Raw genomic sequence first — 25,032 nt, forward strand, 5'->3', positions numbered from 1 at the left:
TACCATTCGCGTTGTTACCCTCGTGTTACGCTGCACGTTAAGTGTCTGTACGCTCTGGCGTGACATAATGTTTTGGTTTTGACACCCACAGTCTTATCGGTTGAGCAGATTGAAGTCCTGGACAGGGGCTTAAATTTTGTCAGTGGCATTTTTTTTGCTGAGGATAGAAATGTTTCAGGTCAGAATTACTCTAGAAATAAATTTACAACGTGTAATGAATTTGAAGGATTCTCCTTCTCTGAACAGAAGGCCATTGTAATGCTAAACTAAATGGATGAGGATCGTAATTTGGAAGAATTGGTGGAGGATCATGATGTAAAACCAAAGGTCTCCCACCCTCATTATTATCCAGTAACATCTCGCGTACCATCATTACACATGTTCCAGAATATGATAGAAAGGGACCAGTTGGCTCCGCACCGTTATGTCTCCTCCAATAAAAATAAAAATTAGATAATTTAAGAAAAAATCAATTTAATGCTGAAAATGAACAAGAAAATAACAACTATTTGGTTATACGTAAGTCAGACAAGGCGGGGTGTATAGTGCTATTGGAGGCCTCTTTACATAAAAAATGAGAATGACATTTTGGAAAATAATACTACTTACCGTAGATTACAATCAATCCAGCTGATGTCTGCTCTAAATCGTTATACAATATGTTGGATGGTGGTTGCTTCTCTTTTAAGGGCTACTTTGCACGCTGCGACATCGCAAGCAGATGCTTGCGATGCCGAGCGCGATAGTCCCCGCCCCCGTCGCAGCGGCGATCTCTTGTGATTGCTGGCGTAGCTTCACATGCACTCACCTGCCATGCGACGTCGCTCTGGCCGGCAACCTGCCTCCTTACTAAGGGGGCGGGTCGTGCGGTGTCATAGCGACGTCACACGGCAGGCGGCCAATAGCAGCGGAGGGGAGCAGGATGTAAACATCCCACCCACCTCCTTCCTCTCATTGCAGCCGGGACGCAGGTAGGAGATGTTCCTCGCTCCTGTGGCTTCGCACACAGCGATGTGTGATGCCGCAGGAACGAGGAACAACATCGTACCGTCGCTGCACCGGCATATATGGAAATGTCGGACCATACACCGATGATACGATAACGACGCTTTTGCCCTCGTTAATCGTATCAAAAAGGTTTTACACACTACGACATCGCCAGTGACGCCGGATGTGCGTCACTTTCGATTTGACCCCACCGACATCGCACCTGCGATGTCGTAGTGTGCAAAGCCCGCCTAAGATTCCTTTCTCAAAAGCTTTTATTATGAGGAGAGCATATTTTGTTTTAAATGTAGAAAAAGGATCCATAACATAGGTCTGCAAAAAATGTTTTTTCAAGAGATGTTTTTTTTTCCACGTAATCCTTATGTTTTTGGGTGCACTGAATCCGAAACTAACCTTCGGTTTGACATCACTTTTTCTGACCATTTAGATAACTATGTTAAATAAGGCAATACCTCAAAATAAATGGAAATAAGACTTACAAAATCAATTTCTTATTACAAATTTTTCATGTAAATATTTATTTTAGTTTCAACAGATTTTTATTGAGTCATTCAAATCATTGACAAATAAATCAAAGCATTATATGGTTACATTTCTTGATACAATGACATTATGCTATTTTCAAAATATCTCCCCCAAATGGGATCAGAAAATCAACTATTTCTTGTAAAAAAACATGTATGCTACTATAGTTTTCAAGTTATTGAATCACCCATCGCTATTGCAAACAGGGCCGGTGATAATGGACACCCCTGTCTGGTACCCCGTCCAATGCGTATCGGTTGTGGGCTAGTGGTGGGGAGTTTTAGGTACGCCGCGGGGTTGTCATACAGAACATGTATAGTTCGGATGAAGTTCTCAGTGAACTCTAATCTAGCCAACACCCTATATACAGTGCCTACAAATAGTATTCAACCCCCTGCAGATTTAGCAGGTTTACACATTCGGAATTAACTTGGCATTGTGACATTTGGACTGTAGATCAGCCTGGAAGTGTGAAATGCAGCAAAAAAGAATGTTATTTCTTTTTTTATTTTTATTTTAAATTGTGAAAAGTTTATTCAGAGGGTCATTTATTATTCAACCCCTCAAACCACCAGAATTCTGTTTGGTTCCCCTAAAGTATTAAGAAGTATTTCAGGCACAAAGAACAATGAGCTTCACATGTTTGGATTAATTATCTCTTTTTCCAGCCTTTTCTGACTAATTAAGACCCTCCCCAAACTTGTGAACAGCACTCAAACTTGGTCAACATGGGAAAGACAAAGGAGCATTCCAAGGCCATCAGAGACAAGATCGTGGAGGGTCACATGGCTGGCAAGGGGTACAAAACCCTTTCCAAGGAGCTGGGCCTACCTGTCTCCACTGTTGGCAGCATCATCCGGAAGTGGAAGGCTTATGGAACTACTGTTAGCCTTCCACAGCCTGGACAGCCTTTGAAAGTTTCCACCCGTGCCGAGGCCAGGCTTGTCCGAAGAGTCAAGGCTAACCCAAGGACAACAAGGAAGGAGCTCCGGGAAGATCTCATGGCAGTGGGGACATTGGTTTCAGTCAATACCATAAGTAACGTACTCCACCGCAATGGTCTCCGTTCCAGACGAGCACGTAAGGTACCTTTACTTTCAAAGCGTCATGTCAAGGCTCGTCTACAGTTTGCTCATGATCACTTGGAGGACTCTGAGACAGACTGGTTCAAGGTTCTCTGGTCTGATGAGACCAAGGTCGAGATCTTTGGTGCCAACCACACACGTGACGTTTGGAGACTGGATGGCACTGCATATGACCCCAAGAATACCATCCCTACAGTCAAGCATGGTGGTGGCAGCATCATGCTGTGGGGCTGTTTCTCAGCCAAGGGGCCTGGCCATCTGGTCCGCATCCATTGGAAGATGGATAGCACGGCCTACCTAAAGATTTTGGCCAAGAACCTCCGCTCCTCCATCAAGGATCTTAAGATGGGTCGTCATTTCATCTTCCACCAAGACAACGACCCAAAGCACACAGCCAAGAAAACCAAGGCCTGGTTCAAGAGGGAAAAAATTAAGGTGTTGCAGTGGCCTAGTCAGTCTCCTGACCTTAACCCAATTGAAAACTTGTGGAAGGAGCTCAAGATTAAAGTCCACATGAGACACCCAAAGAACCTAGATAACTTGGAGAAGATCTGCATGGAGGAGTGGGCCAAGATAACTCCAGAGACCTGTGCCAGCCTGATCAGGTCTTATAAAAGACGATTATTAGCTGTAATTGCAAACAAGGGTTATTCCACAAATTATTAAACCTAGGGGTTGAATAATAATTAATATGGGGTTTCAAAATGTGAATGAATTTCTTATAATAAACTGCTGAGAGTCCATCCGGGCTGGGGGCTTTGTGAGGTTTTAACTTTTTAACCATTTCCTCGAACTCTTCATTAGTGACTCTAGCTTAAAGTGTTGCTGAGAAATTCGAGGTAAGGGTAGGAGATTTATGGAGTTTTAAAAGCTATTGTGACGCCCTGGACTAGCCAGGTAGTTACAGACATAACACCACACACACCACCTTCCCTAGACAGTTACACCAGTCACCTTGTTGCCTCCCTCCAGGGGCTGATGTCCACACCAGGTGGGGTGGAGCCAGGCGGTTGGCCCCACCCACCAAGGAGTTCACAGGCCTGGAAGCGGGAAAAGGAGTCAGATTCGTTTTGGAGGTGAAAGTGAGAGGAGTAAAACGTCTGCGTGTGCCTGGGTAGCAGCCCAGGCACTGACAGCAAGGTCGGCAGATGGTGGTGGCCGTCTGCAGGAGTTAGCGGATCTCTGCGGAACCGTAGGACCGGGGTTGGGCGGTGGCCCACCGGTACCGAACCGGGGAGCGGAGTGAAGTTAAGCACACAGGCAGGGCTATCGGACCCCGACTAGGCTTGCAAAGTCTATCCGAAAGTGACCGGAACCCCAGGGGTTTCCTAACACCTAAGTACCGCTAGAAGGCAACAGTCCACACCGTGAGAATATACAGCCACCACCACAGGCTAGAGAGCCAAGGGCCAGAGCCTGCGGGCAAAAGGGCTCTTACGGTACCAATACGCCGGGGAGCGGACTACCATTGGGAAACCATCAGAGTCAACACATTCTACACAGGTGCAGGGAAAGACAGCCACCATCACTTGTCTGGGGAGAGCAAAGACACTGCAGCCGGCTGCGGGACCCGTCCATCCGGCCGTTTGGTTTACCAGAGACTTTGTGACTTTCTGAGTGAGTACAACAGTGCCATCCGGCACCGCGCCGCGCTGCCTCTGCAACCCTGCATCCCAGCTATCCAGCCGTCCCGTATCATCACCCGGGCCCTGGGAACACCAACCCCTACCCACGGAGGGGACAACACCCTAGCTGCTCCCTACCATCACTCCTGGGATCCCCGTCACCAGCAGCGGTGGTGCCATCATCACCATGTCCCGTGGGTGGCGTCACGAACTATCTCCCCAAACAAACCATCCCTTTTCACTCACGGGTGAGGAGCGCTGCTCGAGTCCCCGGGTCCGGCCCACCGCTCGAGCCACCGAGCAGCAGCAGCAGAAGCCCCGGACCCGAGCGCGCCCCTCCGCCCGCGACACTATCTATCGCATTCGGGGTAGCAGGTGCTGGCTGGGTATATAAAGATTGATAAAAGTTATTAAATAACTGGTATACTCTATCAGGTTTGGAGGTTTGGCCTCCCTGATTGTTGTTTAATTTGTATAATGAGTTAATCCTTTCCTAATCACAAAGTTTTCTTGCTAATAGTTTATCTATTTTATTGGAAAGTTTGTAGTATGTCGCTTGCGTCCATCTTAGTGCTCGCTCCGTTTTTGTTGTCAACAAAGTTTGTAGTTGAAATGTAATATCTGCTATACGTTTGGTAAGATGGATAGTGGGATATGATTGCTTTGCTGCCTCTAAGGCGGGCTTTGCACGTTGCGACATTGCACGTGCGATGTCGGTGGGGTCAAATCGAAAGTGACGCACATCCGGCGTCGCAGTCGATATCGCAACGTGCAAATCCTTTTTGATACGATGAACGAGCGCAAAAGCGTCGTTATCGTATCATCGCTGCAGCCTCCGACATTTCCATAATGCCGGTGCTGCGACAGGTGCGATGTTGTTCCTCGCTCCAGCGGCAGCACACATCGCTGTGTATGAAGCCGCAGGAGCGAGGAACTTCACCTTACCTGCCGCCGGCTGCAATGAGAAGGACGGAGGTGGGCGGGATGTTTACATCCTGCTCATCTCCGCCCCTCCGCTTCAATTGGCCGCCTGCCGTGTGACGTCACTGTGACGCCGCACGACCCGCCCCCTAAGGAAGGAGGCGGGTCGCCGGCCAGAGGGACGTCGCACGGCAGGTATGTGCGTGTAAAGCTGCCGTAGCGATAATAATCGCTACGGCAACTTTCACTATATATCGAACGTGCGACGGGGGCGGGACTATCGCTGCAGCATCGGTAACACATTGTTACTGATGTCGCAGCGTGCAAAGCCCGCCTAACTCTAGCAAGGTAATTTCCAGCTCTCTCTGAGCGGCAGTTCTGTGTTTTTTTTTTTTGAGGCATTCTTGATAAAGGATCCCATGATATATATTTTGTGATGATAAGCACTATTTAAAGGGAAAGTCATCAAACACATTGTGCTACAAACTATTGTGTAAAAGTCACTCATTTTGTGCAACATACCTTAGTTGTTCAAACATTTTGTGACTTTTGACATTTTTTATTCTGAAATGTAAGAGAAGTTTAGTGAAAGAGGGTGGTGCCGGAAGCGGTCAGACAGATTCACAATAATTGTTGCCCTTTTAGAATATGTGATTTTGCCTATTGTACTTTTTTTTACTTTTACTAATTGTTAACCAATTCCTGTAATTTTTGTACTTTAAGACACATCGCCCCTCCCCCCAAAAAAAATGTGTAGGAAGGGGGGTTGTCTCATAGTCCGAATGCTCCTGGCTGTGGCTGGAGGAGTGGTAGTGCAGGAGTGAATCACAGGAGGCAGGAACCAGCGCTGGGGCTAACAGTGTGCCTGCTAATAACAAAAGTGAATATTCACTGCTCCTCACTCCCATAATCCCGTCTACCTCTAGACACGGAATCGAGGGGTGTGTGGCATTATGGGCGTGGGGAGCAGTGACTATTACTTCTTTTTAATAATTCACTTGTCCCCAAGCCAATAATCCCAGGTGTCGGGAGCAGTGAATATTCCGGCAGCTGATATCTGCGTGTAACTGCAGGTGCATGGCAGTGATGTCATGCGATGTGCCGCTTATACACTGAATTCACTTGCCAACATCAAAGACAACACCACACACTGGGGGAGCAGAGGGATGGTGAGTATAAGCATTTTTTTTTATTTCTGCAGTGTGATGAGGGATATTTATACCAGGATGAGCCCAGGATGAAGGCCATATATACCAGGATGGGAGAAAGATGAGGAACATATATACCAGGAAGAACGAAATATGCACCAAAATCAGAGACACATAACTGGAAGGGCCTCGGGATGGGGGATAATAGTACAGAATTGGGGGATATTACCCCCATAACAGTGTCAGCAGCAGATTCCCCACCCCCCATAACAGTGCATCATGACTACGTTTTTTGCTACAATCTTTTTCCTATTTTCCTCCTCTAAAACCTAAGTGCATCTTATAATCATAATAATACAGTAAGTTTGAAAAGAAAGAAAATGGTGCATTCCCTGACGAAGTCTTACTTGAGCAATTGACTTTTCAATAAAACCCTTTTACTCACAGTACATCATGATGCCTTCTCCCATGTGACTCATCTGACAACAGGACCCGAGTAATGATAAAAACATTTGCCAAATTCCAAATGCAAGAATGGCTCCTCTACTGTGTGGGTTTTCTCATGGTCGACAAGAATTGATTTACCAATTAAACATTTCAAATATTCACAACATGAAAAAGGTTCCTTCTCTGTGTTGCCTCTTCAGATGTTTAACGAGATCTGATTTCTGAGAATAACATTTTCCACATTCAGAACATGAAAATGGTTTATCCCCTGTGTGAAGTTTTCCATGGTCAATAAGAGTTGATTTCCTAGTAAAACATTTACCACATTCCAGGCATGAAAATGGCTTCTCCCCTGTATGAGATCTTTGATGCTTAACAAGCTCTGATTTCTGAATAAAACATTTCCCACATTCTGAACATGAAAATGGCTTCTCCCCTGTGTGACATCTTTGATGTACAACAAGTTCTGATTTCCAGTTAAAACATTTCCCACACTTTGAACATGAAAATGGCTTCACCCCTGTGTGATTGTTCTGATGTCTAACAAGGTCTGATTTCTGAATAAAACATTTCCCACATTCTGAACATGAAAACGGCTTAATCTCTGTGTGATTTTTCTGATGTCTAACAAGGTCTGATTTCTGAATAAAACATTTCCCACACTCTGAACATGAAAATGACTTCTCCCCTGTGTGAGATCTTTGATGGCGAACAAGTTCTGAATTCCAAATAAAACATTTCCCACACTCTGAACATGAAAATGGCTTATCCCCTGTGTGAGATCTTTGATGTCTAACCAGAGCTGATTTCCGAATAAAACATTTCCCACATTCTGAACATGAAAATGGCTTCTCCCCTGTGTGAGATCTTTGATGCTGAAAAAGTTGTGCTTTCTGACTAAACCATTTCCCACATTCTGAACATGAAAATGGCTTCTTCCCTGTGTGAGATCTTTGATGCTGAAAACGTTGTGATTTCTGACTAAAACATTTCCCACACTCTGAACATGAAAATGGCTTCTCCCCTGTGTGATATCTTTGATGGTCAATAAGTTCTGAATTCCAAATAAAACATTTCCCACACTCTGAACATGAAAATGGCTTCTCCCCTGTGTGAGATCTTTGATGTCTAACCAGAGCTGATTTCCGAATAAAACTTTTCCCACATTCTGAACATGAAAATGGCTTCTCCCCTGTGTGAGATCTTTGGTGCTGAACAAGTTGTGATTTCTGAATAAAACATTTCCCACACTCTGGACATGAAAATGGTTTCTCCCTTGTAGGAGCAGTTTCATATTCCACATCCCTACTGTAACTTTTATTTTGCTGACAATTCTGTAATGAATCAGAATTTTGGACTTGTATGAAAAGATTAGATGATAGAGCTTTCTGAGGAAGGACTGGAGGTATATCTGGGACAACAGCATGCTCTTCATATGTATCATGTGTGACACTTTGATTGTCTGTTTCAAATTCTGAAGATAATAGATTTCCATACGAACTCAAAATACAGTAATCTCCTAAAAATAAATACAATGTTATTAGTTTTTAATATCTTGAAAGCAAATTTATTTTTTTAAACCATAACAGAAATTAAATGAGGAAAAAATGTATTCTGAATCTGTTGTCCAATTTTGACATCTTCAGGTCCCGTTACGCGCTACGATTTATCTGACGATATGTCGTCAGGGTCACGGTTTTCGCGACGTACTTCCGTCGTCGTTGTGTGTGACACCTATGAGCGACTCCGAACGATCTTAAAAATAGCAAAAACAGTTGATCGTTGACACGTCGTTCAGTTTCAAACTATTGTTCGTCGTTTCAAACAACATCGTTAGTGTGTCCGTCATCAGCGACGCGGGCGTGTCGTTACGAGCAATGCTCCATGCCTCCTCCGCTCTGATTGGTGGTACCAACTGCGTTCTGATTTGGCAGGCATGCTTGATAAGGCGGACACAAATATACGCCTCTGTCATTGCCGGAATTGTTGGGAGGATTGCTGTGTGACGGTGTCCACACGACCGCAATAGTCAAACAATATATCGCTGAACGATGTAGCGTCGTTTGTGAGATGGGTACGTGTGACTGCTAAAAATCGACCTATGAGCGATCTCGGCAAATCGTAGCAATGATCTCGGCGCGTCACATCGCTAACGAGATCGCTAGCAATATCGTTGTGTGTAAAGCGGCCTTAAGAGTTACATCTTCGTTAATGCGGATCTTCCATTTCTAGCACCAGTTCTCTGGAATGTGCTATAGTAAATAATCTGATTGATTGTCACAATGTGACTGCAGGATAATGAGGGACAGGGGGCTCCTATACTGTCCCTCACGCTAGGGGACACTAACCTATTCCTAACCACTGAATTACCCCTGAAGATGGAGATGCCAGAGTCCCGTGCCTTACTAGTCTCCTGAAGAGATCTAATCTGTTATCCCCCCGGGAAAGGAATGGGCAGGAGTATGATGGAAACACAGATTAAGAAAGACGGGAAACACAGATTAAGACAGACAGGACACATTGCAAAGTCACAGAAATAAACAGTGAGAGACTAAGGAGAAAAGCAAGAGCTGGAAGGCAGCAACAAAAAGACAACAAGGCTTAACACCACAACAGCTTACAGCAATAGTACACAACAATAACCCGTACATCTCGATCACAACACCTCACCAGACAAGTATAGGTAACCTATAGTTGGCATTAATGAGATAGTCCAGCCAGCATATACAGAAGGGAAGCGAATGATACTTTCCCCTTTACAGCATGTGATCAAAGACATTAACAAGCAGCTCAGCAGAGAATAACTCTTACTAGCCTGCCCAAGCCTGTGGTTTGACACCTGCATCTCCCTGGGCTGCTCACAGACATCAGAGAAGTTAGCAGGCAGAGTGTAGTTTCCACAGATCCTGATGCCGCCATGACAGTTGTCTTACCCTGCAAACATCTCCTTGTTACATTGATCCACAACATAGACAATTTCAAAGATGGTTTTTTCGAAGACGAAAATAAAATAGTTACAGATGCCAGATATACAGTGTGTCCACCCATATCCTGTTCACCGCAATTAACTTGTGAATGGCGGCAGCTATAGGCATAGAAGTGGTGTCTAGGTATGCCCTACAACTTTGTAATTCACTTTTTTTCTCTATCTCGTTCCAATTTCATAATAAAAATGCTAACTCCGTTGTTTTCAACCAGGTGGCGCTATAGGTGGTTTCATATACCCAGAAAACACTTTTATGCCTAAAGCTGCCACCGTTCTCAAGTTAATGGCGGTGGACAGGATATGGGTGGACACACTGTATAATGGGGTTTTCCGGGACTGTAACGTTGATGGCCCATCCTTAGGCTTTGTAACCAATCCGGTAGCAGGTTCTTGCGGTCTATGCAGATAAACATTAGAGCTCCAACTCATCAAGACTGGCGATGGACACTGAAAAATTACATCATGGATTGGAGTGAGATTTCTGGCATAGGGAACACTGCATTTTGTTATGAATTAGAGAAGCGGTGGCATCACACCCTTCTTCTGGCCAAGCTCTGCCCATTTTGACAAAGCTGGTTAAAATTGGCGTGAAACCTCCAAAAGTTGCACAATTGTTTTTAAAACTCTGTGCTGCACACATTTTTTTGAGAAATTTCAAAGTGGTTTATGCCATAATTGCTTTGATGAATCAGGGTGTAAAATCTCCTTCTGTAGGTGTCTCCATTCCTTCCAGGGTAGTTTGCCAGTAATTCACACTCTCTAAAGCAATAATTTAATTACATCTTTTTTGGTAGTTGTAAACCTTTGCATTTCAGTGTGCGGCTGTAACTCTGCCTATTTTGGCAAAGCTGGTTAAAATTTGCATGAACACACACACACACACACACACACACACACACACACACACACACACCAGCCTATCGCCTCTTTATTTTTAGACTTCTGTAATTAAGAGACCTTATATCACATGATGTGATGTTAAAAAGGTCCTTAAGCAGTCCTATAATCGGTATATAAACACTGTGGGACCTAGATGAATGGGGGTTCTGTGAAACTGTCCAGTTTGCTCTCCCTTTCCCTTAATACCAGTCCTGCATGCCAGTCTTTATTCTGTTCAATTTAGACTCCTGCAATGATGAGACCTTTGGTTACATCATGTCACATGACTTTGAAGTCATCAAAGGTCCTTAAACAATCAACCTTAGAATACAACTGATGGGGTCCCTAGGAGAGTGGGGTTCCTGAGAAATTGCGCAGTTTAACTCCTCCTAACGCTGGCCCTGACTGTAACTAGGGCTCATTTTTGGAGTAGGGCTTATATTTCATTCTCCAAAAATCCCATAAAATCATGCTAGGGCTTATTTTTGGTGTAGGTCGTATTTTTGGGGAAACAGGGTATTCGTGAACCCTCTGCAGGTCTTTGAGTTGCCTTCATAACAACATAGAGAAGGCACTAGAAACAAACAGCAGAAGAAGCAGAAGAAGAAAAGAAAATACAGCTAAAAAAACCCCAGAGCAGAAAGTCTAAAAATGTAAACACAAAATTAGTGCAGAAAGTACATGAGTAGATATCTCTTACTGGATAGATCTGGAGGAAACACATCCTGAGGAACATCGGGATCTTCTTGTTTACAGTCCTGTGGGAGAAGAGGACGGGGACATCTCTCTGGTGTTGTCTTCTTACTGGATAGAACTAGAGGAGACACATACAGGGACTGAATTCATTCCTTACATACAGATAATTATAGGTCGTGTGTATTTAGTCCTGTCTATTACCTGGTGATGTGAGGGGCTGGGGAACCTCCATCATGACGTCCTTGTACAGATCTTTGTGTCCTTCTAAATACTCCCACTCCTCCATGGAGAAATAGACGGTGACGTCCTGACACCTTATAGGAACCTGACACATACAATGATACCGTCACCCCCGATCCCTTCATAGCGTTACTGTATAATGTCCCAGCATTCCCAGCAGTGTCACCTCTCCAGTCAGCAGCTCAATCATCTTGTAGGTGAGTTCTAGGATCTTCTGGTCATTGATGTCCTCATGTATCGGGGGGTGAGGTGGAGGCCCCGTGATTGGGCTCAGGGGTCTTCCCCATCCCTCAGATACAGGGGCCTGACAGCGCTCACTAGAGGTCTCCTTCACTACTGTGTAATCCTGGTTATGGAGAGACACAGTAATAAATCTCACTCCAGACATTTCCAGAGTCCTCACCTCTCCAGTTCTGTCCATCTGTTATTCCCATAGATAAGAATGATGTAATGTGACGTCATCAGAATCTCTCACCTCTCCAGTAAGCCGGAAGAGGATCTCTAGGGTGAGGTGTAATATCCTCTCCGCCATCTTGTCCCTGTCCATATCCATCCTTCACGGGGCAATCAGGAGAATTCTGTTATATAGAAGATCTCCACTGAGAGGATTTGATATTATAAGGACCTGAATGGGAAGGAGATGAGCAAATGATATGGAAAATTAATTCAGATACAGGAGGTGAGATATCATTTTATAGCCATATAAATACAATGAAAAGTGATCAATTATTCATATTGTACCTAGAATGGGATCAATGAAAATGTTAGCTCATCAAAAAAAAAACAATTCCTCACTCAACTCCATTGATGCAAAAATACCACTAGAGATGAGTGAAACTGAATTTTGGCTATCAGTACAAACTCCGACTTTTCCAAGAAAACTAAGTTCGAGTTCAGAGTTCGGGGGCTTTATGAATGTAAACCACTCTCGGAGTATCGCGGTACTCGGGTACGCTCGGTGCTCAACCCAGTGTGAGTCACCTGCAGGGTTTGATCGGCTTGCACTGGGGGTAACAACAGAATGATCGGATGTAGTGTGCACAAGCAAAAAAAAAATGGAAAAAACCCACCCTCCCCCAGAAGTGATCTGTTTATGGCTGCATATGGGTGGAGACGTGAACTGCCCAATTAACCCTAGAAAGCATATGTGACGCTCTGGCCTATCAGGTCGTCACAGGGTGTTGTGCAATCTGCCCCTCTCCACAGTATCCACACCTCCTTCGTTATGGATCTTGGTCCTTTGGAGTTGCTAACAGCTTAGCCAATCAAAATCCTAGAAACACGTTATACCGTACCCACTAGACACACCATTGGGGGGCCTGAAGGGAATAGGGCCACCCAGATAGGGTGTTGGTGAGGAGAAAGTGAGAAAGTGACACTTAGGGGCACTTTGCACACTGCGACATCGCAGGTGCGATGTCGGTGGGGTCAAATTGAAAATGACGCACTTCCGGCATCGCATGCGACATCGCAGTGTGTAAAGGCTGGATGATACGATTAACGAGCGCAAAAGCGTCGTAATCGTATCATCGGTACAGCGTCGGCGTAATTCATAATTACGCTGACGCAATGGTCCGATGTTGTTCCTCGCTCCTGCGGCCGCACACATCGCTGTGTGTGAAGTCGCAGGAGCGAGGAACGTCTCCTACCGGCCTCACTGCGGCTTCCGTAGGATATGCGGAAGGAAGGAGGTGGGCAGGATGTTTACATCCTGCTCATCTCCGCTCCTCCGCTCTGACTGGCCGCCTGCCGTGTGACGTCGCAGTGACGCCGCACGACCCGCCCCCTTAACAAGGAGGCGGGTCGCCGGCCACAGGGACGTCGCACGGCAGGTGAGTGTGTGTGTGCAGCTGGCGTAGCGATAACTTTCGCTACGCCAGCTATCACCACATATCGCTGCTGCGACGGGGGCGGGCACTATCGCACTCGGCATCGCAGCATCGGCCTGCGATGTCGTAGTGTGCAAAGCCCGCCTTAGAAGAAAGTGTGAAACGGGAGTGGAAGGAGAAGGAGGTGGAGGTGACTCTCTGAGAGGGAGAGGTCACCGGCCTGGAGCAGGGCTCCTGAAGTTACTAGGTGGCAGACGTTGGTCTGGGCCTGGTAGGAGCTGGAACCCCGGTCGCAGGGGAACATGTCAAGGGGCACGGACTGCCGAGGAGGGCACCCGGCGGCCTTGAGCCATCACCGGGCAGGGGCCAGGGCATGACGAGGTATGTGGACCCTAGGCCGGGAAGTAGCTTCACGCGTTCCGGGAATTTGCCAGACAGTGGTGAAGACTTCAAGATTCATCCCCAACCCACTCCAAAACCGGGGTACTAGCACACCGATGGGATAGGACTTTCCCAATACAGTCCAAAGAAATCCTACGCGTGAACCTTGAGAGCAAGCTCACTCCGTTAGCCATACGGGTGAGCGGGATCCGAAAGGTTTTATGCTTTAAGCCCGCTTTACACGCTACAATATATCTTACGATGTGTCGGCGGGGTCACGTCGTAAGTGACGCACATCCGGCATCGTAAGGTACATTGTAGTGTGTGACAGGTACGTGCGATTGCGATTGAACCTTAAAACGTTCATCGCATGCATGTTGTTCAATTCCTAAAAATTGAACGTCAGATTGTTCATCATACCCGGGGTAGCACACGATGAACGATGAACAGATCTTACCTGCGTCCAGCTGCTCCCGGCCAGCAATGCGGAAGGAAGGAGGTGGGCGGGATATTTACGTACCGTTCATCTCCGCCCCTCCACTTCTATTGGCCGGCTGCCACGTGACGTCGATGTGACGCCGAACGTCCCTCCCACTCCAGGAAGTGGACGTTCGAAGTGTGATGGGGTTAATTGTTTGTGCGGCACATTCAACAAATTGAATGTACCGCACATACGATGGGGGCGGTTAAGATCGCATACGATATCGTATGCGAAATCGTAACATGTAAAGCAGGCTTAACTGTCCAACTAGAGGAAATCAAGTGCCAAGGGAAGGCCACAGGCTTACAGCAACACCAAGGGCACGGACCCAAGCGTGCTCCCTCCAAGCTGCAGTGGTGCTCAGAATTCTGGTTTACAAGCTGTCTGTGTTATTATTCCTGGACTGAGTGAGTACACTGAAAGCCCCCTCTTCCTCTACTCAATGGCACCCCATTCACCAACAATCCAACGGGCCCCGGGGCACAAACCCCCTACCCACGGAGGGGTTAAACATCCTGCTGCTCCACCATCGCCACCGGACTCCCCAACAGTAGCAGTGGTCTCCCCCATTACCACGCACCGTGGGTGGCATCACGAGCTTACACATCTCCCCTGTACATGTCTCCCCCTCTCTTCTTTAATTCAAGTGTCCGCGCGAACCCCCGGGTCCGGAGATCCCTTGAGCCACCGCGGCTCTGGATCCGAGCGGCTCGGCCGCTGGAACGGGGGCGGTACACTTTCGAAAAACCTGGCGTCACGAACAGGATACGAGCAGGACCCACTTACCTGGGTGACGTGCGCCTTAAAAGCCGAAAAATTCGAGTCAAGTTTCCCGCCAATTCTGCCATTTTCTGGCATTTTTTCGCGCCAAAACGCCATCTTCCCCAAGAAAGCGTGCAAAGCCTAAGCCCCGCCCTTCGACTTCCCAGTGAGGCCGTAACCGGAAGTTCCCAGAGGGCCACGGTCAGCAAGGGAGTGCTGCGAAAAGACCAAGGTGGCGCGCGGAGATGTCGGTTCCAGACGATGGGAGTGTAGCGGTGCTGCCTCCGCCCGACCAGGGTAATGATGGCGCAGCGTACGCCGCTCCAGTCGCAAGAGGCAGCGGCACCGGGACCTGAAGCAGTTGTCCCCATAATGCCGATAACATTGCCGTATGTATGCCTGGCTCCCACAGTATGACGGCCGATCAGATGCGCTGCAAGGATTTAAGAGGAAAATCTGTAACGTTCTGGATATGTATGCCTTAAACGGGCGGCAGCGGGCCTCGGTGGTACTGGGACAGCTGACCGATGCTGCCGAGCTATAAGTGGAGATGTGGACTGAAGCAGACCAGACATCAGTGACTGCCATTTTCAGGAGACTGGGAGCTGCATTTGAAACCCGCACAGAAGCGGAGCTGAGAATGAGGTTCTACAGCTGCAAGCAACGGCCCCAGGATAGTGTGACGCCCTGGACTAGCCAGGTAGTCACAGGTAGGCCCTTGCAGAAACACCCGTGCCCTAAAAAGGTGTCATCAGCCACCCTTAAAACCCTAGTCACCTCCCTCAGGATTTGATGTTCACACCAGGGGGGCAGAGCCAGGTGGTTGGCCATGAACACTGAGGAGTTCACAGCTCCGGAGGCAGGAAAAACAGTTAGATTAGTTTGAGGAGTGGAGGAGTGAAGTACAAGTGCAGAGGCAGACTGTGCCCAAGTCTGCCCCAGTCTAACTCCGGGTGTCTGGCTCGGAGCCCAGTCACCTCTGGCTAGGAGGCAGATGGTGGCCTCAGCCTGCAGGAGCCGGGAAGACAGCTCGGTGGAACCGTAAGGGACCGGGGACAGGATAGTGGCCCGCCGGTACCGAACCGGGGAACCGACTGGAAACTGGAGCACAAAGGGGGTACTCAGACCCTGAAACGCGGTCGCAAAACTACCGGACCCCGTTAACTGATTGAGGTCTGGACTTTAGGTCCTTTCCCACCCAAGTCCCGACTGAAGACAACAGCCCACCGACAAGGGATAAAAAGCCACCGCTCAGGCTAAGAGATCCAAAGGGCCAGCGTCTGCGGGCAAGCAGGCTCTCCCAACACATAATGCCGGGGAGCAGGCTCCCGTTGCTGAAGCACGGGTTATCCACAGCTACACAGAAGGTGCAGGAGAAAGGCGCAGACCACCAACCCGACTGGGGGACCAGACGCAGCCGAGTGCGGGGCGGTACACATCAACTCTTCTGGCGTCACGAACAGGATACTATCACCTACCTGGTGAAGTGCGCCTTGAAGTAGAAGTCAGCGGTGACCCGTTGAAAAATTTCGGAATCCACCATCTTGCCATCATCTTTTGGCGCAAAGATTCCCGCCAAAGCCTTCTTCCCCGCGAAAAGAGCGCGAGAGTTGAAGCCCCGCCGTGCCGAAAAGCGAAACTGCCCACCAGAAACGGAGTGCCGCGAAAAGACCAAGGGGGGGCGGGTGAAGACCCCGTGTCATGTGACCGAGAAGATAAAGGGCAGGGACTCCATGACTCTGCCACCTGTTTGGTTCCTGGACCCCGAACAAGCAGCATGTCCGCCCCGTCTAGCAAGCCCGCAACCCCTGAGCCCGCGCCTGGCACAGCGGCGTGGGTGGAAGCCCGGACGGCTGTGATGTGCTGCCGCTTGCAGGCCCAGGTGCTTCTCCTGATGGAACGATGGGTGGCCGAGATGTAGGAGATAGCTGCAGCCGTGCGAGTGTGTGAAGTGGAGGCAAATTTTGGAGAGCGGGTAAGCGACCCACGCCCCTGTGTTCCCGGGGGACCGGCCAAAGTGGCTGAGGGACCCGGTCTGCCCCCGCTCTCCATGTTGCTTCCCTCCCCGCTTGTGTCGGTTGCCGCTGCTCCCCCGCTCGGTCCGCTGCCCCCGACATCGGCAGCGGAGTCCGTTCCATCCGCCTATGAGGACGCACCTGGGGAGGCAGCCTGCGGGCGGCCGCTCAATCGTCCCGCACCGATTCCACTCCCGTGGAAGACCAGCTCCCGGACGGTGCCCATTCCCGAAGTGGACCCACTGGTCCCGGAAGTGACCGCGCCCCGATTGCCCACGGCCCCGGCAGTCCGCCCGGCCAAAGAGGAGGTGGATCCCGGCCGGAAGTGGGCCCTGCAGGAATTTCTGGTCGTTCCCAGATCCCAGGCCTCGGCTGAGGCGTCGCGGGGTTGCCGCTGTGAGGCAGCACAGCAGGCCACGACACTGCGGGGTCCTCCAGCTCTTAAGGTGTCGGTTGTAGCCGGTACGGGGGAACTCCAGCAGGGCCCAACCCCTGCGCAGAGGGAGCAAGCAGACGCTACATACTGGGAGCGGCAGCTGAACCAGATGGGCTGGGAGATCGCTGGCCGTGAGAGGCAGAAAGCGGAGGTGCTGGCCTGGACCATCAAAGAAAAAGAAAATCTTCGCATCGCCACCTATAGGGTGCGGGGTCCGACCCGGGAAGGCCAAGTACGTCAGTTCGACCCCCGCTGTGGATGGGGGTTCATTTTTGAGCCTGGCCTGGAGGCTGAGATCTTCGTTTCCCGGCGAGATGTGTACCCCCACCTGCAGATGGGTCACCCGGACCGTGACCTGGAAGACGGAGAGCTGGTCACGTACAACCGGCATTGCGGGGAGAGGGTATGGTTCGCCCTTGACGTGAAGAGGAAGGTGAGCCGCAGTGTTCCAAGGTGGCCCCAGTCCCCTTCCCCGCCATACAGCTCCACTGAAGAATGTTGAAAATGTAGCGGTTCTCGGCTACCATGTTCCCGTCCCCGTTGGGACTTTGCAGTTAACCCCGTTTTAAACATAGACAAAACCGAGAACTTGCAGACCACCCAATAACTTTTGGGCTTTGTAAAAAGCCCCTGGAACACCTTTCATGTCTACGGATTCCGGAGAGGCTGGTTGGACGAAGGGCCTGCTGTAGATTCAGCTGAGGTCCCGTCACCATGGCAACCGGTGACAACCCTCCGGGTCCAGGGGTCCCCTGGACGTGGGACCTCTGAGAGACTGCCGGGTATGGAACTTTGTACCTGGCCCATTGTGGGCAATACCCGGACCCGGACCCGATTCCTGGACTGGGGAAGAGGGGTGCTGACCTGTTCTTAGAGGCAGCATCAAGGGGTAGGTTTGCTTGGGTGGGCAAATGAAAGGACCCGTTCCCGTTTAGTAAAAATGTTTTATGTTTGCAACGTTAAAGTAACATGCCCCCCATAAGGGATGATTTCCACACTTGCTTATAATGTAAATAATGTTATTATACTTGTATCTGTTTTTCCCGTTTATCTTTTGCAGTTACAACAAAAATAAACCGGTGGTGGTCGGACAGCCCGCGGACGGTCTGTATTAAACCAAGGGGGAATGTGACACCCTGGACTAGCCAGATAGTCACAGGTAGGCCCTTGCACAAACACCCGTTCCCTAAAAAGGTGTCATCAGCCACCCTTAAAACCCTAGTCACCTCCCTCAGGATTTGATGTTCACACCAGGGGGGTGGAGCCAGGCAGTTGGCCACACCCACCGAGGAGTTCACAGCTCCTGAGGCAGGAAAAACAGTTAGATTAGTTTGAGGAGTGGAGGAGTGAAGTACAAGTGCAGAGGCAGACCTGTGCCCAAGTCTGCCCTAGTCTAAGGGCGGCTTTGCACGTTGCAACATCGCACGTGCGATGTCGGTGGGGTCAAATCGAAAGTGACGCACATCCGGCGTCACTTTCGACATCGTTGTGTGTAAATTCTAGATGATACGATTAACGAGCTCAAAAGTGTCGTTATCGTATCATCGGTGCAGGCTCCGACTTTTCTATAATTACGCTGCCGCGACAGGTACGATGTTGTTCCTCGTTCTTGCGGCAGCACACATCGCTGTGTGTTACGCCGCAGGAGCGAGGAACATCACCTTACCTGCCGCCGGCGGCTATGCGGAAGGAAGGAGGTGGGCGGGATGTTTACATCCTGCTCATCTCCGTCCCTCCGCCGCTATTGGCCGCCTGCTGTGTGACGTCGCTATGACGCCGCACGACCCGCCCCCTTGGGAAGGAGGTGGGTCGCCGGCCAGAGCGACGGTTGCAGGGCAGGTGAGTGCATGTGAAGCTGGCATAGCGATAATTTTCGCTACGCCAGCTATCACAAGATATCGTACCTGCGACGGGGGCGGGGACTATCGCGTGCGACATCGCAGCATCGGCTTGCGATGTCGCAACTTGCAAAGCCCGCCTAACTCCGGGTCTCTGGGTCGGAGCCCAGTCACCTCTGGCTAGGAGGCAGATGGTGGCCTCAGCCTGCAGGAGTCGGGAAGATGGCTCGGTGAAACTATAAGGGACCGGGACAGGGTAGTGGCCTGCCGGTACCGAACCGGGGAACCGACTGGAAACTGGAGCACAAAGGGGGGTACTCAGACCCTGAAACGCGGTCCCGAAACTACCGGATCCCGTTAATTAACTGATTGAGGTCTGGACTTTAGGTCCTTTCCCACCCAAGTCCCGACTGAAGACAACAGCCCACCGAAAAGGGATAAAAAGCCACCGCTCAGGCTAAGAGATCCAAAGGGCCAGCGTCTGCGGGCAAACGGGCTCTCCCGACACATAATCCCGGGGAGGGGGATCCCGTTGCTGAAGCACGGGTTGTCCATAGCTACACAGAAGGTGCAGGAGAAAGGCGGAGACCACCAACCCGCCTGGGGGACCAGACGCAGCCGGCTGCGGGCACCGACCACCATCTTTTTGGTTTACCAGAGACTCTTGTGCATCTGTAATAGTGAGTACAACTGTGCCCTCAGGCCACGCATCGCCCTGCACCGCCAAGCACCGATATCTTACACCAAACGGGTCCAGGGGCCATCTCCCCTGCCCACAGAGGGGTTAACACCAAAGCTGCACAACATCTCCCCCGGGTGCCTAGTGAACAGCAGCGGTGGTGTCCACATTCAGCACAACCCGTGGGTGGCGTCATGAACTCTAACAACAAACACCATGGCCCCAGCTGTAACCCTAAACCCCCTTCAAAGCGCCAGCGCCTTTCAGAGCGAAGTAACTCCCGGTCCGGAGGCGCTCGAGCCACCGACAAACGAGTCCGGATCCGAGCGGCTCGGTTGCAGCCGAGCGCGGGGCAGTACAATAACATCCGAGATTACGCCTTGAGATTGCAAGCAGCGCTGCGGACCCTGAGACTGACCAACGATATCAGAGAGCCGGAAGGGAACAAGATGCTAGTGGAGCAGTTCCTAAAAGACCTCGGGTCGGTGGAGGACCGCAAGCAGCTCCGGCTATGGGCTTTGGAGCACCCTGCTTTGCACTTTGCTATCCTGAAAGAACGGGCAATCAAGGCCCTACAGCCCCCAGAGGCTCCTGACTCCCCACTCCTGGCTTGGCAGGCCGATGCCTCCCCAGCACAAGTAAAGCCCTCTGCCCTGGCCCTGCCTGCAACGACTCCCTTAACAGCAACTGGGAGAGTAGTACCCGATTTATCTACCCAAGTGCAACAACTAAGGATGTCGCCTGGAAGCCATGCAACTGAAGTCAAAGACCATCCCGTCGAGAGAGATCCAACTGGCGGATTGCCCAGAGGACGTCCCCTCGATGAGAAAGCGGACCTCAGCGTACAGAGAACAAGGCGGTGACCGGTATGATCCACCTGTTTGTTATCAATGTAACAAGACCGGCCACTACGCACAAAGCTGTCCTTTAAACGGGCAACCCCTGGGGCCAAGGGCCAATCCCCAGGAATAAATTGCCAAGGCCCAGCAGACTGGAGAGAGTGGTATGTCAGGGGACGGCCCATTGTCTCTATTACATTGGATGGGATCCCTACCTCTGCACTTCTTGACACCGGCTCACAGGTAACAACTATCCCTTATGTACTCTATAAGAAGTTCTGACTTGATGATGACTTGATGCCCCCAGACAACGGTTTGACCATCTATGCTGTCAACGGGTTACCTGTGACTCAAATTGGGTTCAAGGAGGTGACTGTAAAAGTAGGCCGAGTAGAATTAGTCAGACAAGGCCTGATAGTATTACAAAATGACCATAGTGATCGGAACCCGAAGATCATTTTAGGAACAAATGTCATTGAGAACTGCATGGGCGAAGTGTTGTTTTTGCTTCAACAGCTGTCTGAGACTGCAGGAGCAGGGCGACAGAGGGTCCTGCAACGTGAGATCCGAGCTCTCCTGCAGCGGCAACAGGTAAATCTCTCTGGAGGTGAGATAGGTGGTGTACGGGTAATAGATGCAACCCCCCTAGTAGTGCCCCCACAAAGTGAAATGTTGATATGGTGCAGAGCAGCTATAGGCTCCCGGGGACAGGGTTACCAAGCAGTGGTAGAACCCCTACACTCAGAACATTGGCCCACTGTGTTCACGGCCAGATGGGTAGTGGATGTCCAGAAGGGGAGGGTGCCCGTGCGCGTGCTAGACTATGGGGAAGAGGAGGCCACATTGCCCCTCTATGCCATCATAGCCAAGCTGTTTACAGTAAATGCAGATGACATTCATGCAACAGGGTCTTCAGGCGAGCAAAGTCAACATCCTGGCGCTGATCCCCAGGGTCCAGTAGAGAAGGGGTGTCAGGAGCTACATGTGGGCACCGACTCTACACCCGCACATCACAAACAAGGGGTCTACAGGGTGGTCAAGGAATATGAGCAGGTCTTTAGCAAGCACCCATTGGATTTTGGGTGAATTAAGGGGGTACAACACCACATACCCACTGGCACGCACCCACCTATCAAAGAAAGGTACAGGCCTATACCACCTGCCCATTATCAATGTGCCAAGGACATGCTCAGAAGTATGAAAGAAGCAGGAGTGATCCGTGATAGCTGCAGTCCGTGGGCCGCCCCACTGGTGCTGGTAAAGAATCATAGTATCATAGTATCATAGTTTTTAAGGTTGAAGGGAGACTCTAAAGGCCCTGTCACACACAGAGATAAATCTGCGGTAGATCTGTGGTTGCAGTGAAATTGTGGACAATCAGTGCCAGGTTTGTGGCTGTGTACAAATGGAACAATATGTCCATGATTTCACTGCAACCACAGATCTGCCAAATATTTATCTCTGTGTGTGACGGGGCCTTAAGTCCATCTAGTTCAACCCGTAGCCTAACATGTTGATCCAGAGGAAGGCAAAAAACCCCAATGTGGCAAACAAGTTCCAATGGGGAAAAAATTTCCTTCCTGACTCCACATCCGGCAATCAGACTAGTTCCCTGGATCAATACCCTGTCATAAAATCTAATATACATAACTGGTTATATTAAATTTTTCAAGAAGGCATCCAGGCTCTGCTTAAATGTTAGTAGTGAATCACTCATTACAACATCATGCGGCAGAGAGTTCCATAGTCTCACTGCTCGTACAGTAAAGAATCCTCGTCTGTGATTATGATTAAACCTTCTTTCCTCAAGACGTAGCGGATGCCCCCGTGTTCCAGTCGCAGGCCTAGGTGTAAAGAGATCTTTGGAAAGATCTCTGTACTGTCCCCTCATATATTTATACATTGTGATTAGATCCCCCCTAAGCCTTCGTTTTTCCAGACTAAATAACCCCAAGTTTAATAACCTGTCTTCGTATTGCAGCCCCCCCATTCCTCTAATAATCTTGGTCGCTCTTCTTTGCACCCTCTCCAGTTCAGCTATGTCCTTCTTATATATCGGTGACCAGAATTGTACACAGTATTCTAAGTGCGGTCGCACTAGTGACTTGTACAGAGGTAGAACTATATTTTTTTCATGAACACTTATACCTCTTTTAATACATCCCATTATTTTATTAGCCCTGGCAGCAGCTGCCTGACACTGTCCACTAAAGTGAAGTTTACCATCCACCCATACACCCAAGTCTTTTTCTGTGTCTGTTTTACCCAGTGTTCTACAATTAAGTACATAATCATAAATGTTATTTCCTCTACCCAAGTGCATAACCTTACATTTATCTACATTAAACTTCAATTGCCACTTCTCAGCCCAATCCTCCAATTTACATAAATCTCCCTGTAATATAAAATTATCCTCCTCTGTATTGATTACCCTGCAGAGTTTAGTATCATCTGCAAATATTGAAATTCTACTCCGCATGCCCCCAACAAGGTCATTTATAAATATGTTGAAAAGAAGCGGGCCCAATACTGACCCCTGTGGTACCCCACTATGAACTGAGACCCAGTCCGAGTACGTACCATTAATAACCACCCTTTGTTTCCTATCACTGAGCCAGTTTTTAACCCAGTTACACATATTTTCCCCTATCCCCATTATTCTCATTTTATGTACCAACCTTTTGTGTGGCACCGTATCAAAAGCTTTTGAAAAGTCCATATACACAACATCCACTGCATTTCCCTGGTCCAGGCTTGAACTTACCTCTTCATAGAAGCTGATCAAATTAGTTTGACAGGATCGATCCCTCATAAACCCATGTTGATACTCTGTCATAAGGTTATTTTTCTTGAGATACTCCAGTATAGCATCTCTCAAGAAACCCTCAAGGATTTTACCAACCGTAGAGGTTAAACTTACCGGCCTATAATTTCCCGGCTCAGTTTTTGTCCCCTTTTTGAATATTGGCACCACATTTGCTATGCGCCAGTCCTGCGGTACCGACCCTGTTATTAAGGAATCTGAGAAGATTAAAAATAATGGTCTATCTATCACAGAACTCAATTCCTGTAGTACTCTGGGGTGTATGCCATCCGGGCCCGGAGATTTGTCAACCTTAGTGATTTCGAGGCGGCGGCGTACTTCCTGCTGGGTTAAGCAGGTAATATTCAAGGGTGAATTTATGGCATCACTGGTCATGTCATCTGCCATGGCATTTTCTTGTATAAAAACCGTAGAAAAAAAGTCATTCAGCAGGTTGGCTTTACCCTCATCCCCTTCCACCATTTCACCAAGACTATTTTTAAGGGGGCCAACACTATCGCTTTTCAGTTTTTTACTGTTTATGTAGTTAAAGAATATTTTAGGATTATTTTTACTTTCTCTCGCAATGAGTCTCTCTGTCTCAAACTTAGCTAACTTAATTTGCTTTTTACATATTTTATTTAATTTTCTATAATTATATAATGCCTCATCACTACCTACCCTCTTTAATTCTTTTAAGGCTTTCTGTTTTTCTTTTATTGCTTCCCTTACAGCTCTATTTAGCCATAGGGGTTTCCTCCTATTTCTAGCATGTTTGTTCCCATAGGGTATATTTTCTGCACAAGCCCTATTCAGGATGCTCATAAAAGTCTCCCATTTGCTTTGTGTACTTTTATTACTTAGTACATCATCCCAGTTTATTGCACTAAGATCATCTCTCAACCGTTTAAAATTTGCTTTCCTGAAGTTTAGTGTCCTTGTAGCCCCTCTACTATACATCTTACTAAAGAATACATGAAAACTTATTATTTTGTGATCACTATTCCCCAAGTAACCCCCAACTTGTATATTTGATATGCGGTCTGGCCTATTGGTTAGTACAAGGTCTAGTAGTGCTCCCCCTCTTGTGGGGTCCTGTACCATTTGTGAAAAGTAATTATCTTTCATTGTTATCAAAAATCTATTTCCTTTGCTGGAACTGCAAGTTTCTGTTCCCCAATTTATATCAGGATAGTTAAAGTCCCCCATAATAATTACCTCTCCGAGACTCGCTGCTTTATCAATTTGCTTTATGAGGAGATTCTCTACCTCTTCCATAATATTCGGCGTCTTATAACACACCCCTATCAGTATTTTATTATTCACTCTCCCCCCCCTTATCTCCACCCATAGGGACTCTACATTCTCAGTACCCTCACATATGTTGTCACGCAGGATGGGTTTTAAGG

At 48.5% G+C, this 25,032-nt stretch overlaps 1 pseudogene; it reads right to left on the bottom strand.

Moving 5' to 3' along the window:
- Positions 1 to 1,519: 1,519 nt before the first annotated feature.
- LOC142258843 (uncharacterized) overlaps positions 1,520 to 25,032 on the bottom strand; it is a 63,671-nt pseudogene continuing 40,158 nt past the window's right edge.

Source organism: Anomaloglossus baeobatrachus, assembly GCF_048569485.1.
Source record: "Anomaloglossus baeobatrachus isolate aAnoBae1 chromosome 5 unlocalized genomic scaffold, aAnoBae1.hap1 SUPER_5_unloc_13, whole genome shotgun sequence".
In the NCBI taxonomy this organism is placed as follows: Eukaryota; Metazoa; Chordata; class Amphibia; order Anura; family Aromobatidae; genus Anomaloglossus; species Anomaloglossus baeobatrachus.